Source organism: Dermacentor albipictus, chromosome 2, assembly GCF_038994185.2.
Source record: "Dermacentor albipictus isolate Rhodes 1998 colony chromosome 2, USDA_Dalb.pri_finalv2, whole genome shotgun sequence".
NCBI classification, from domain to species: Eukaryota; Metazoa; Arthropoda; class Arachnida; order Ixodida; family Ixodidae; genus Dermacentor; species Dermacentor albipictus.
In genome coordinates, this window is record NC_091822.1 from 31,096,979 (window position 1) to 31,110,698 (window position 13,720).

Sequence of the window (13,720 nt, forward strand, 5' to 3'; positions counted from 1 at the left end):
AAGGCGGCGCTTTATTTTTGCTCCCTGACGCGATGGTGCACTCATATTTAAGGCATTATACTGAAAGGATATTCCAGTCTTATGCGGTGTAACTGCTCCACACTATTTTACTTTCTCAACTTCGCCTAAAATAGCAGTAAGGAGATTGGACACGTCTTGTAGCGCCCCTGTCTGCCTCGGTAGCGCAGCGATTCCACTTCCGGCCACCGTAGTGTACGGTCGTGTAATGTCGAGCTCCCTTGGAGCGGCGAATGCGGCCCAGCAGGGCCGCGGTAACAGGACAGATGCACAGGATTCTACGGAATATGACGTTATTTTGCCACAACTGCCATCAGGTTCGTCTTTTTTGAATACTGTTTTTCTTCCCGGCAGCGTTAAAGCCAGGCCGTTTCGAGCTGAGGACTTCCGAGATACATTGGATTGTCTGGAACTGCTCCCCGAGGTAGTTGCCTTGGGGGCGTTTCAGATGAATCACGTGTGGGCGGTCACCTTCAAGACTGCGGAAGGAATGAAGAAGTTGCTCGCCGTAACTGATGTGACTGTGAAGAATCACCGCTGCCTCGTGATAGATCCGAGCACCCATACTGTCCGCCTAAGGCTCTATTGGCTGCTTTACCACATACAAGATGAAGACGTGCGCGCTGCTCTTGCACCGTACGGAAAAGTGACGGACGTTTGCAGAGAGCAATGGCGTGTACCAGGACTCGGCGATAAGGGCTCCTCGACACGGACGGTTAATCTGCAGCTCAAGGGTGGCGTGACTTTGGATGACCTGCCACACCAGCTACGAGTGTGTAGCATTACGGCCCTTGTGGTGGTACAGGGGAGACCGCCGCTTTGCCTGCGGTGTCAGCGAACAGGGCACATTCGCCGAGACTGCCGCGTCCCACGGTGTAAGCTCTGTCGTCGGTTCGGACATGACGATAGCCAGTGCGCTAAAACCTACGCAAGCGTAGCGAGCCAAAGGAGCCGGGAGGACCCCACCGTGCACATCATGGACAAGGCGGACGCGGCGGAGGCTGCGGGAATCAAGGACAGACAACCTACGTCGGCAGCTGTTGAAACGTCCGAGAAGGAACTTGCGAAATGTGTGGGAAGCGACCACAATGACATGGCACCTGAACGACAGGTTACCGCTACGCCAACGTGCTCCGTCAAAGACGTCTCTGACACCACTGAAGCCTCGCCGAGTAGCGACCAAGAAGACATGGACGTCGCGAGCAGCTCGTCTGCGAAACGCCCACACACGCAAGTTTCCGAAGGTGACGAAGGGGGCAGCGGGAAGGCACAGGAGCCGCCCAGGAAAGAAAGTTCGTACCGCCGTCCTTCTTTCAAGCCAAAGCCTCACATTCCGCCGGATTCCATTCCGACGGTACCGAAGGCGCCCCCGTAATAACGAGGGCGTCGCCCAGCAATGCCTGTATGCGAGGTGAGGGACGGGCTGCAGAGTACAATTGTAAAGTTCGGTCGCTTTTGCCTAGGAAAGAATTGTGCGCGTTCTGAGAAATGGCAGGATGTATGGGTTCACTTGAACTAGTATGCTTGTTTTTCTTCTTCTAAAAAAAAAGGAAATGGCTTCAAAATCTGTATCAGCGCTACGCATTGGTACGCTCAATGTCCGAGGCCTGGGCGCGAAAAGGCGGCAGTACCAGGTCAGCCGGTTACTGCAAGAAAATGATTTAGACATAGTCGCTCTACGGGAAACAAAAATTGAAAGTGAAGAGCGCACCGACCGAATGGTTCAAACATTTAGAGCGCGGTACAGTGCGTGCGTTTCCCATGCTGTCGGCAGTTCTGGTGGGTGTGTTTTGTTGTTGCGGAAATCTTTAGAAATTGTACCGTAATCTGTATTTGTTTGTGATGAAGGTCGAATGATTGTGTGTGACTTTTCGCTTTGGGATTCGGAATGGCGGGTAATTTGCATATACGCCCCAAATAATGAAAGAGAACGCCGTGACTTTTTTGGAAAACTTGATGTCTATTTGAAATCTGAGCGCTATATTATCTTGCTTGGAGACTTCAATTGTGTTTGTTTTTCTGACGACCGGAATAACAACTTGCTTGTACGCGATCAAAGTACAGGTTTCTTGCTCGCAGCAACCCGAGAGCGTGAATTAGAAGATGTTGGTACGGTGTTTTGCAGTGGAAAGCAGACTGTGTTCACGCATTTCCAACGGGGCAGTCACGCGAGATTAGATCGAGCTTATATATCAGCGAGACTGGTTCTGTTGTGTAGAAGCTATGACGTGAGGCACGTATCCTTCAGCGACCACAGTCTTGTAATGTTCTCGCTCGGCAAGAGAAAAGAAAACCGCCCTTTTAATTGGTGCTTATGGAAATTCAACGTCAAACTTCTGGACGACGCAACCTTTCTCGCGTTTATAAAAGAACATATACGAGAGATGCTTGCTAGTGAATCCGCGGGGTTTATAGCAATGTGGGAAGAGTTTAAACAGGAATTTAAAATAACAGCCTCTGTGTTACGCTACAATGAAAAAAGAAAAGAAAATGAATTGCGAAATAAGCTTAACGTATTGTTGTCGATAAAATGCCCACAGCTAGAAGAGTTGTCAACAGAGATAAGGAATATAAAAAATGAGCTTGAAATCATTGATGTCAAGAGATATAGGGGGTCAGTGATACGTGCGCGCTCAAAGCATTTCTGGCTCGGGGAAACGCCCACAAGGCGCGCTTTGGGCGAAGAGAAAGAGAGAGAGAGAAACATTTATTGAAGCATAAAATGGAATTCTCGCGGATCGAGGTCATCTCTTCGTCACGCTGTCTTCTCGTCGAAGGGAAGCCTCTGCAGCACGGGTGGTCCCTCAGTCCAGGGCTCCACTGAGTTTGGCCGCGTCCCTAGCGTGCTCCACCATCCTTCTTTGGACGGCGAGCTCGCAGCTGACGAGCCGGCTCTCCCAATGCTCCGCACTCGGGGGTTTATGATCGCGGAATGCGTCGTTTCGTTCACACTCCCAAGTTATGTGATAGACTGTGGGCGTAGTCCCGCACCAGGGGCAGGTGTCCCTATACTGCGTTGGGAACATCTTGTTTAATATGAAAAGGTTGGGGAAGGTGTTTGTCTGGAGCCTACGCCAGCCCGTTGCTTCCTCCTTCTTCAGCGCTTTATGGGGCGGTGGGTACTTGAAACTAGTCCCCCTGTAGTGTTGCAGTAATTCCGAATAACTGTCACTGAGGATCCCGGCGTAACTAGCGCGGTACTGCTGCTGCTGCCCAGCTCGGAATCTATTAGCTCGAGCTAGACCGTCCGCCGCCTCGTTACCCCTTATGCCCTCGTGCCCAGGTATCCAGATCAGATTGTGTTTGATTTCCGCCTCCTCCGAGGGGTTACTCCCTCTGAGGATCCTAAGGGCAGTTTTGCATATTCTGCCCCTCATATAGTTGCGACAGGTCTCTTTCGAGTCTGTGAGAATATTTAGAGATTTATTCCCCCTATAGCCTTGCATTGCCGCCAGCGCCACGGCGATTTCCTCGGCTTCAGCTACGCTCCATATCTCGGCCGAGACGCACGAGACAAGCTTTTCCTCCTTGTTCGTTACTACCGCGATGGCCTTTGCCTCGCTTCCTATTACAGTTATGCTCGCGTCTGTGAAGAGAGTGTTCTCTTCTCTAGCCACTGTCTTTTCTATGTATTCGGCCCTAGCTTTCCTTCTGCCTTCGTGAACCGAAGAACATGGCGAAGAGAAAAGATACGCATCGCAAAATGAAATAAAAGAAATTGAATACGGCAACGTGCGTAGTACCGATAGTAATACAATACAGCGTGCCTTCTTCGAACACTACAGAGAGTTGTTAAGCTGCAAAGGAGCGGTAGAAGCTGGCTTTGATAGCGAATACTTGCCTTTAATGCCGAGGCTAGATGATGACGTCAAGACAGTCCTCGAGGAACCGATTACGCTGAATGAGATCGAAACCGCCATTGATGAACTCAAACCTGGAAAGGCGCCCAGACCTGATGGCCTAGGCGCAGCTTTCTACAAGGCATTTAAGCATGAACTAGCAGTCATTTTACACCGTGTTCTAGCCGAGGCTTATAAAGTAAAATACATGCCGCCTTCTTTCCGAAAAACCCATACAGTGCTGATCCCGAAATGCGAAGACCCTGTAAAGCTGCTCTCAGTGCGGTTGTATCGCCCCATAACTTTATCCAATGTAGATTATAAGATATTCATGAAGGTGTTAGCAAGAAGGTTGCAATCAGTGATGACATCAATAGTAGGCCCACACCAAACTTGTGGCATAAGAGGCCGCTCGATACTTAATAACATACATGTGGCAAGAAGTATTCTGGAGTGTTGCGATGCCTGGGAAGGAAGAGTTGCTATGATGCAACTAGACATGGAGAAGGCCTTCGACCGTGTTGTGCACAGTGTGCTCTTTTCTATTCTAGAGCACGTGAATGTTGGAAACATATTGGAAGACTTAAAACTGTCTTACGAAGGGTGTAGCACTAACTTATTAGTGAATAAACAACTGTCTGGTAATATTAACTTATGTAGAAGCATAAAACAAGGATGCCCAGCTTCGTCACTTCTCTTCGCAATTTACTTGGAGCCTTTTTGCTTAAAAGTTATACACAATGAGAAAATACGCGGTTTCCGTTAATGGGCAGTGAAGTAAAAATTCTCTCCTATGCGGATGATGTAGCCGTCTTTTGTGGGGATAAAGAAAGTTTCCGTGAAACTGTTAAACAAGCTCGAACGTATTGCAAAATGTCTGGAAGCGCTGTTAACTGGGAGAAGTGTGCCGGTTTTTGGCATGGCAGCTGGGATGAGAAGCCTAATGTCTTTGTAAATTTACAGTGGACAGTCTCTCCTACAAAATATCTAGGAGCACCTTTAAACTGGTATGATGAGCCTACAGAATACTGGAGAGAAGAAGCTGAGAGAATGCGCCAGAAAACTACGAAATGGGGAGGAAAAAATTTATCCATATTTACCAGATCAACTATTTGCAATACGTTCCTTGTTGCGCGAATTTGGTATGTGTTGCAGGTGCTCGCTATGTCACGAACCAGTGCGCAGAAATTGCGTAGAATTCTTGCAACGTTTGTATGGAATTCAACATGGGAACGCACAAGTCGTCTAAACTTATTTCACTCACTGAAAGCAGGAGGGCTCGGCTTAGCTCATCTTTTTCTGAGGCAGATTGTCTCAAGGTTTATTTTCTTGCGGAACCAGCATGACCCATTTTGCGAGCAGTGCTTCAAGTGAGACTGCAGAATGCTCTCCCCGAGTTTATTGTGTCATCGTGTGGCGTTACTGGAAGCGGCTTGTGCGGGTATCTACGCGAAGTTGTAAGTGCCTTCAAGATTCTTCGAGTACGTTTCTCATTTGATTATCTCATTATAGTATCAAAGAAACAATTGTACAAAGATCTCCGTGACGTGATGCTTCCAGTACCTTTATATCGAGCCATTTTTTCTGTCGGTCCGGGTAAGGATGTTTTAAAGAGAGTTTAAAAAATTGCCGGTTCGGTCGTCTGTGAAAACTTTCTTTTTTAAACTCCATAGTGGCACGCTCCCAGTCAAACCCTTTCTGCAGGAAAAGGGCTTTTCTCTTCCCTGGTCAGTTGATTGCATTTTATGCCGCAAGCCAGAAACAGTAACACATATATTCCTAGACTGTTTAGATTCAATTTTTCATTGGGATGTCCTCCAGAGAACGCTGAAAAAAGATTTGCCCCTCACACCATATGGAATTAACTTTCTTGCGGTTAACAATGACGGCGGTGTGCCCTATGACATGTTCATGGTATTAAGCATGCATAGCATGTGGAAAACAAGAATGGCTGTCAGACATGCAGATCCTATTGTAAGATCGGTAAGAGAAAACTTCATTGAAAGCATTGCCTATATCCGAGATGTGTACCAGTCCCAGGACGAACAGCCAACATGGTATCCTGTACTTTCAACTTTCAACTTTCAAACTTTATTTCGCATTTTCCTTTGCACAGAAAAAGAAAAGGCAAGGGCAGGAACAAAAAGCTGCACAATCGCAGCTTGACGAGGTTCCTGTCCCCTGTCCTTGACAAACACTTGCAGAATATTCACAAAGAAAATCAGTTACATATGTGCAAAAACAATTTCACATTATACAGATATTGATATTCACAGCAGAACAATTATAACATCTGTATACATATATTCACATGCGCATCTACACCAACCCAGCATCTATACATATTTGCATCTGTACATGTAGGCATACATCTGTATACAGAAAAAGGTGGAGGAAAAAAAAAGATCATGCACAAATGACAAGGAACACCTGAACAAAAACGCTTTAAAATACCAAAAATTCAACTCAATGTAACGGCAATGTTCAGCGGAACAAAAAAAAATGCGGAACGATGGAAAAGTGAGGTTTGGAACATGCTAAAAATAAAATGAAAAAAAAGAAAAAAATAATAATAAACATGGCAAATGTTATTTAAAAAATTTGACCATTATTAATTAAATTAAATTTCAGTGCCTTTCTCGTAATAGCATTTAGTTCGGTATGGGAAGCGTGTATCACATTTAATATTTTCGGCACCTGGTACTGCAATCGCCTGAAACCATAATTTGTTCTTGTAAAAGGTAACACCCATTGGCTCTGTTTTCGGAAATCATATAACGCTTCCCTTGATTTGACTAAGTTGCACAATTTTGTGAAAACGTTGTTGTTACAGCGAAAATAGTTTTTAATTTTTAAGACTAGGTTATAATCATAGAAATATTCAATAGGGAGCACATTAAGAGCACGAAATATCTCGAATGTATGTGCATCAAACGGTGCGTTAACAACATGCCGGACAGTTTTCTTTTGTAATGTTTTTAAGCTTCGTATGTTTGCTTGCGATGTCGTACCTCACACTAAATTGCAATAGCTAACATGTGAAAGGAAAAGACTGTTATATAACATTAGTTTTACCTTAGAGGGCAGTATGTGTCGTAATCGACAGATTATTCCACATGCTCTCGCCAAAGTGGACATAATACGCTCAACGTGTGCATCCCAAAATAAATGTTTGTGAAAAATTACACCTAACGTTTTGACAGTATCAACTATATCTATCCTTTCTGTGCCGAGGTAAAGAACAGTATTGCAGTTTACTTGTTTTGTGGTGGCGTAAACAACACAGCCTTAGTTTTATTTGCAGTAATTGCTAATGAGTTTAGATTGCTCCACTTTTGCAATAAACTTAAAGTTTTATTTGCCATATTTGTAAGTTGCACTATATCGAGTGACCTGAAAAAAAGGCTAGTATCATCCGCATAGACTATGAACTGTGCATGTTGACTGATATTCGTTATGTCATTAATATAAATGTTAAATAAAATCGGTCCAAGTACACTTCCTTGTGGAACGCCTTGTGTTAATTCTCTTGCTGAAGAAAGTTTTGATCCTATTGCGACGCACTGCCTTCTGTGCTCAAGATATGATTTCAAAAGTTTAAGGGGAGTCCCGCGAAAGCCATAATGGTTTAATTTTTTGATAGAGTATTATAGTTAATCGAATCGAAAGCCTTGGAAAAGTCAACGAATACACCTAGAGTTAACATTTTGTTCTCAAAGTTGTTTAAAATTATTTCTTTTTGCGTCAGCAAGGCAAGCTCTGTAGACATTCCCTGCCGGAAACCGAACTGCATATCTGTTAGAATGCTATGTTTATCACAAAATGATCTAATTCTTGCGCAAATGATCTTTTCGAGACCCTTCGAAATTACAGGAAGTATAGATATTGGTCTATAATTTGTTAGCTCGTTTTTGTTTCCAGACTTAAATATAACAATCACTTTGGCACGTTGCATTTTCTCAGGGAAGACGCCGTTTAATAAGGAAATGTTAAAAATGTGAGTAAGCACATGCAACAAAAGATCGAGCACAAATTTAATGGGTTTAATCTGCAATCCATCTATATCGCGCGATGTGCTGTTCTTTAAAGACATAAAGGTCGCGTATACTTCTTCTGGTGTAGCAGGTTCAAAAAAAGCTGTGTAAGCATTGCGACTACCCAGAAAGGAAGTTGCATTTATGTTATGCGTGCTTGGGGTTAAAGACGTAAAGTGTTCGTTAAATTTGTTAGCTAATTCTTCAGCACTAATTACTTTGTTATCAATTGTCAGCTCTAATTCCTGCTTATTATGCGATTCCGGCAGTAGAAGTTTATTTACTTCACGCCAAACGGCATCACTTCTAGTTCCCGCTCTATTAAAAACGTTCTCAGAATGCCTGTTCTTGGCATTTCTCAATAATTTATTTAAACTGTTTCTGTATTTTTTAAAGGAGGTGAAGTCCGCAGGATCCCGAGTCTTAAAAAACCTTGCATACAAAGAATTGTTTTCTCGGATCATTCTGAGGCATTCATCAGTAAGCCACGGTTTCCTAATCTTTCTCGATTTTTTAAGTTTTTTGTACGGGAAAGAAACTACGTAAACTTTTAGAAGTGTATGGATAAATATATTATACGCTTCATTTGCGTCTGTGCAGTCAAGTACAGAGCTGAAATTAATTTTTTTATTTCCGTTCTAAAAGTCTCTAGAGTTTTCTTATTAATTGCTTGAATCTGAAGTGGCTCAGAACGATGATACTTCCAAAATGCGCGATTAACCTTACATATCATGTACACGGGCGAGTGATCTCCTATGTTTCCTTCAATTACACCAGACTGTACATAGCCTTCCGAGCCATTTGTGAGGAACAAATCAAGCAAGCTTTCGGAATTGATACAAATTCGTGTGGGTGCCGTAATTACGTTTCTGCAGCAGAAAGAATCAAGAATAATCTGCAATCTTCGAGACTTCGGCGTACTTACTAAAAGATTAATATTAAAATCCCCGCCAATGACAAGTTGCAGGTGATTTGTGCTGATGTAGGACAACAATCTTTCAAGAAACTCAAAAAAATTGTCAATGTCGCCGCTAGGGGGACGATACACAACAGTGAAAACACATTTGTGTGATTCTAGACTTAACACTTCGTAATCTGTTGTCGATGCAGAGTAAGCTGGAAGCACGCTACATGAAATTTGATCAGATACTAGCTGTAATACACCCCCGCCACACCTATCAGAGCGGTTCAAATAAAAGGTTTGGAAACCAGGCATTCGAAACACTTCTTCCTCTGATCTATACCATGTTTCCGTTATCATTACATTGTCAAATTGAAACGGGAAGTCACCGAAAAGCGCGATCAACTCATCATGCTTGTGCCTAGCTGATTGTGCGTTGCAGTGAAGAAATGAAAGGCAATCGCACGAATTCGGCTTAATGACGTCTCTTGGTAAAACTGTTCCCATGGTGCAAATAAGATGTGAAACAGATCAATGAAATCTATGTAGGCGCGTCTACTCACACATCTTTTGCACATCTGCCTCGCTACCAATTCGAATAACATTAGATGTTTCCGTTTTCCGAGCTAAAATTTTACCGCCCTTCACCCAAACAAATCGCCAGTTCAGTTCCCGTTTCTTAGCGGTGGCCATGCCCAGAAGCTTCTTTAGCTGCGGACAAAGATGCTCGTTTACATATATTGCTTGCCGCTTGCCAAATCCTAGGTCACAGGAATTAATTCTAGCCTTCCGTGCTTTCTCAAGCACTTTTTCACACTTTGCACGGCGGTTGAAAACAACCACAATGTTCTGCTCCATGTCCGCCCTTCGTGACGCGACTCGATGACAAATGTCAATGTCTTCCTTCTTAATTGGTTCACCCACTGCGTCGCCTACTTTGCCTAGCACATTACGTAGATCTTCAGCTTTCTCATACGGAATTCCCTTAATTTCGATGTTCTTGTTCCGAGAGTATTGGTCTTGAACAGTGACCTTGAGCGATGTTTCATGCAATTGTTTTCTTAGACCCTCGACTTCCTGCGTGAGTGCTAGTTGCGATGTTTTGAGAGCTACATTTTCCACTTTCACTTCAGCGCAGTCCTGCTTGAGTGTTTCGAACTCTTTGTTGATAAACTCAAGACTATTTTTAAGCTCCCTTATGTCCTTGCGCAGTTCCCGCGCTAAATTTGACACTTCGGTTGACATCATGAAAAGCAGTCAAATACAACAGTGGTTTGGCAACAGAGGCAGCAAGCTAACAAACAAATAAGTTTCACTATATGGTAAAAGTCTCAAACCTGGGAAATCAAACAGGGAAATGTCAGACGTCCTTCCTTCGCGCTGCCTCTGTTGCCAAATGTTGCTTCTTCGATGCGAGCGTGCTTTTATCCCAGGCTCCGGTGACGACAAGCTCCACGTGATCCAGCAGGTTCAGCAGGATCAGCTGATACCGGACGGTCTGGCCGCACCCACTTGAGCAGTGGCCACGCTGCGCTTGTCTAGTATTCTTCTATGACGGTTTGTTCTCGATAGACCTGGGAAATCAAACAGGGAAATGTCAGACGTCCTTCCTTCGCGCTGCCTCTGTTGCCAAATGTTGCTTCGTCGATGCGAGCGTGCTTTTATCCCAGGCTCCGGTGACGACAAGCTCCACGTGATCCAGCAGGTTCAGCAGGATCAGCTGATACCGGACGGTCTGGCCGCACCCACTTGAGCAGTGGCCACGCTGCGCTTGCCTAGTATTCTTCTATGACGGTTTGTTCTGGATAGACCTGGGAAATCAAACAGGGAAATGTCAGACATCCTTCCTTCGCGCTGCCTCTGTTGCCAAATGTTGCTTCTTCGATGCGAGCGTGCTTTTATCCCAGGCTCCGGTGACGACAAGCTAGCTCCACGTGATCCAGCAGGTTCAGCAGGATCAGCTGATACCGGACGGTCTGGCCGCACCCACTTGAGCAGTGGCCACGCTGCGCTTGTCTAGTATTCTTCTATGACGGTTTGTTCTGGATAGACCTGGGAAATCAAACAGGGAAATGTCAGACGTCCTTCCTTCGCGCTGCCTCTGTTGCCAAATGTTGCTTCTTCGATGCGAGCGTGCTTTTATCCCAGGCTCCGGTGACGACAAGCTCCACGTGATCCAGCAGGTTCAGCAGGATCAGCTGATACCGGACGGTCTGGCCGCACCCACTTGAGCAGTGGACACGCTGCGCTTGTCTAGTATTCTTCTAAGACGGTTTGTTCTCGATAGACCTGGGAAATCAAACAGGGAAATGTCAGACATCCTTCCTTCGCGCTGCCTCTGTTGCCAAATGTTGCTTCTTCGATGCGAGCGTGCTTTTATCCCAGGCTCCGGTGACGACAAGCTAGCTCCACGTGATCCAGCAGGTTCAGCAGGATCAGCTGATACCGGACGGTCTGGCCGCACCCACTTGAGCAGTGGCCACGCTGCGCTTGTCTAGTATTCTTCTATGACGGTTTGTTCTCGATAGACCTGGGAAATCAAACAGGGAAATGTCAGACGTCCTTCCTTCGCGCTGCCTCTGTTGCCAAATGTTGCTTCTTCGATGCGAGCGTGCTTTTATCCCAGGCTCCGGTGACGACAAGCTAGCTCCACGTGATCCAGCAGGTTCAGCAGGATCAGCTGATACCGGACGGTCTGGCCGCACCCACTTGAGCAGTGGACACGCTGCGCTTGTCTAGTATTCTTCTAAGACGGTTTGTTCTCGATAGACCTGGGAAACCAAACAGGGAAATGTCAGACGTCCTTCCTTCGCGCTGCCTCTGTTTCCAAATGTTGCTTCTTCGATGCGAGCATGCTTTTATCCCAGGCTCCGGTGACGACAAGCTCCACGTGATCCAGCAGGTTCAGCAGGATCAGCTGATACCGGACGGTCTGGCCGCACCCACTTGAGCAGTGGCCACGCTGCGCTTGTCTAGTATTCTTCTATGACGGTTTGTTCTCGATACACCTGGGAAATTAAACAGGGAAATGTCAGACGTCCTTCCTTCGCGCTGCCTCTATTGCCAAATGTTGCTTCTTCGATGCGAGCGTGCTTTTATCCCAGGCTCCGGTGACGACAAGCTCCACGTGATCCAGCAGGTTCAGCAGGATCAGCTGATACCGGACGGTCTGGCCGCACCCACTTCAGCAGTGGCCACGCTGCGCTTGTCTAGTATTCTTCTAAGATGGTTTGTTCTCGATAGACCTGGGAAATCAAACAGGGAAATGTCAGACGTCCTTCCTTCGCACTGCCTCTGTTGCCAAATGTTGCTTCTTCGATGCGAGCGTGCTTTTATCCCAGGCTCCGGTGACGACAAGCTCCACGTGATCCAGCAGGTTCAGCAGGATCAGCTGATACCGGACGGTCTGGCCGCACCCACTTGAGCAGTGGCCACGCTGCGCTTGTCTAGTATTCTTCTATGACGGTTTGTTCTCGATAGACCTGGGAAATCAAACAGGGAAATGTCAGACGTCCTTCCTTCGCGCTGCCTCTGTTGCCAAATGTTGCTTCTTCGATGCGAGCGTGCTTTTATCCCAGGCTCCGGTGACGACAAGCTCCACGTGATCCAGCAGGTTCAGCAGGATCAGCTGATACCGGACGGTCTGGCCGCACCCACTTGAGCAGTGGCCACGCTGCGCTTGTCTAGTATTCTTCTATGACGGTTTGTTCTCGATAGACCTAGGAAATCAAACAGGGAAATCTCAGACGTCCTTCCTTCGCGCTGCCTCTGCTGCCAAATCAACGTCTTTACTTAATGCCAAACGACGTCTTTACTTAATTCATTCATTCACAAAACTTTATTAGTGTCCTGAAGCCCGGTCTTTTCAGACCGAGGCGGGCCGCGTCCACGTCGGCACCGATGACCTAGTGTCATTAAAACGTTTTTAGCAATGTCGCGTCAACAAGCTACTGGTTGGCGCTTTTAACATTTTTGTGTTGGTTTCTCTGTTTTCTGTTGTCACATTGGAAATAAAGAAAAAAAAGCCTCGGTAGCGCAGTAGGCAGCGCGTCAGTCTCACAATCTGAAGGTCGTGAGTTCGATCCTCACTCGGGGCAAAGGCGGCGCTTTGTTTTTGGTGCCTTACGCGATAGTGCACTCATATTTAGGCAGTATACTGAAAGTAAAATTGAAATCTTGTGAGCGATTACTGCTGCACGCAATTTTATTTTCTCAAAGCCGTCTAAAATAGCAGTAAGGAGACTCCACGCCGTCTTCTTGTGTACCCTGTCTGCCTCAGTAGCGCAACATTTTGCTTCCGGCAGCCGAGCTGTGCGGATCGTGGAATCTTGAGCTCCGTTGGAGCGGCGATTTCTTCCCTTACTAGCCGCGGTAACAGGAACTAAGAAGAAAGATCACCCGTTTGTTTCGCCACAACTGGCAACAGGACGCATCGTCACCAATACGGTATTCACCAATACGGTATTTCTGCATGGCGACGTGCGAGCCCGACCTTACAGAGTGGAAGATTTCAGGGACGCTCTCGCTCTTGCCGGCCTGGGGTGGGGGCACGGCGGATAGGAAAGTTACGACAAGCCACTTTCGCAGAGTGGTGAGACCGTCTTACCGGGCGGTCCCGGAGGCATCTAGCATTGAGCTAGAGCCGCAATGTAAGCGCCATGCTCCGGGCCTACCTTTTCCAGAAATCAACGATGGCTCCACAAACGTCACTTACACTCGCCACTTTAAACGTTCGAGGTATGGCCTCTAGGAAAAAACAGTCAACTGTACCGGTTGTTAATGGAAGATATTGACGTCTTTGCTGTGCAGGAGATGAAAGTGGAAGGAGAAGAGGAGACGGCAAACATGCCGCGGAAGTTCACTGCACGGTACCACGCGGTTGCGAGCCACGCTATCGGCAGGTCCGGAGGGTGCGTCCTCCTTGTTCG

The 13,720-nt window shown here is 46.3% G+C and overlaps 1 non-coding gene across 1 annotated transcript; it reads left to right on the forward strand.

Moving 5' to 3' along the window:
- Nucleotides 1-12,816: 12,816 nt before the first annotated feature.
- Nucleotides 12,817-12,889, forward strand: TRNAV-CAC (transfer RNA valine (anticodon CAC)). Its single transcript has one exon. It is a non-coding gene; the product is annotated as a tRNA-Val (tRNA).
- The last annotated feature ends 831 nt before the right edge of the window (nt 12,890-13,720 follow it).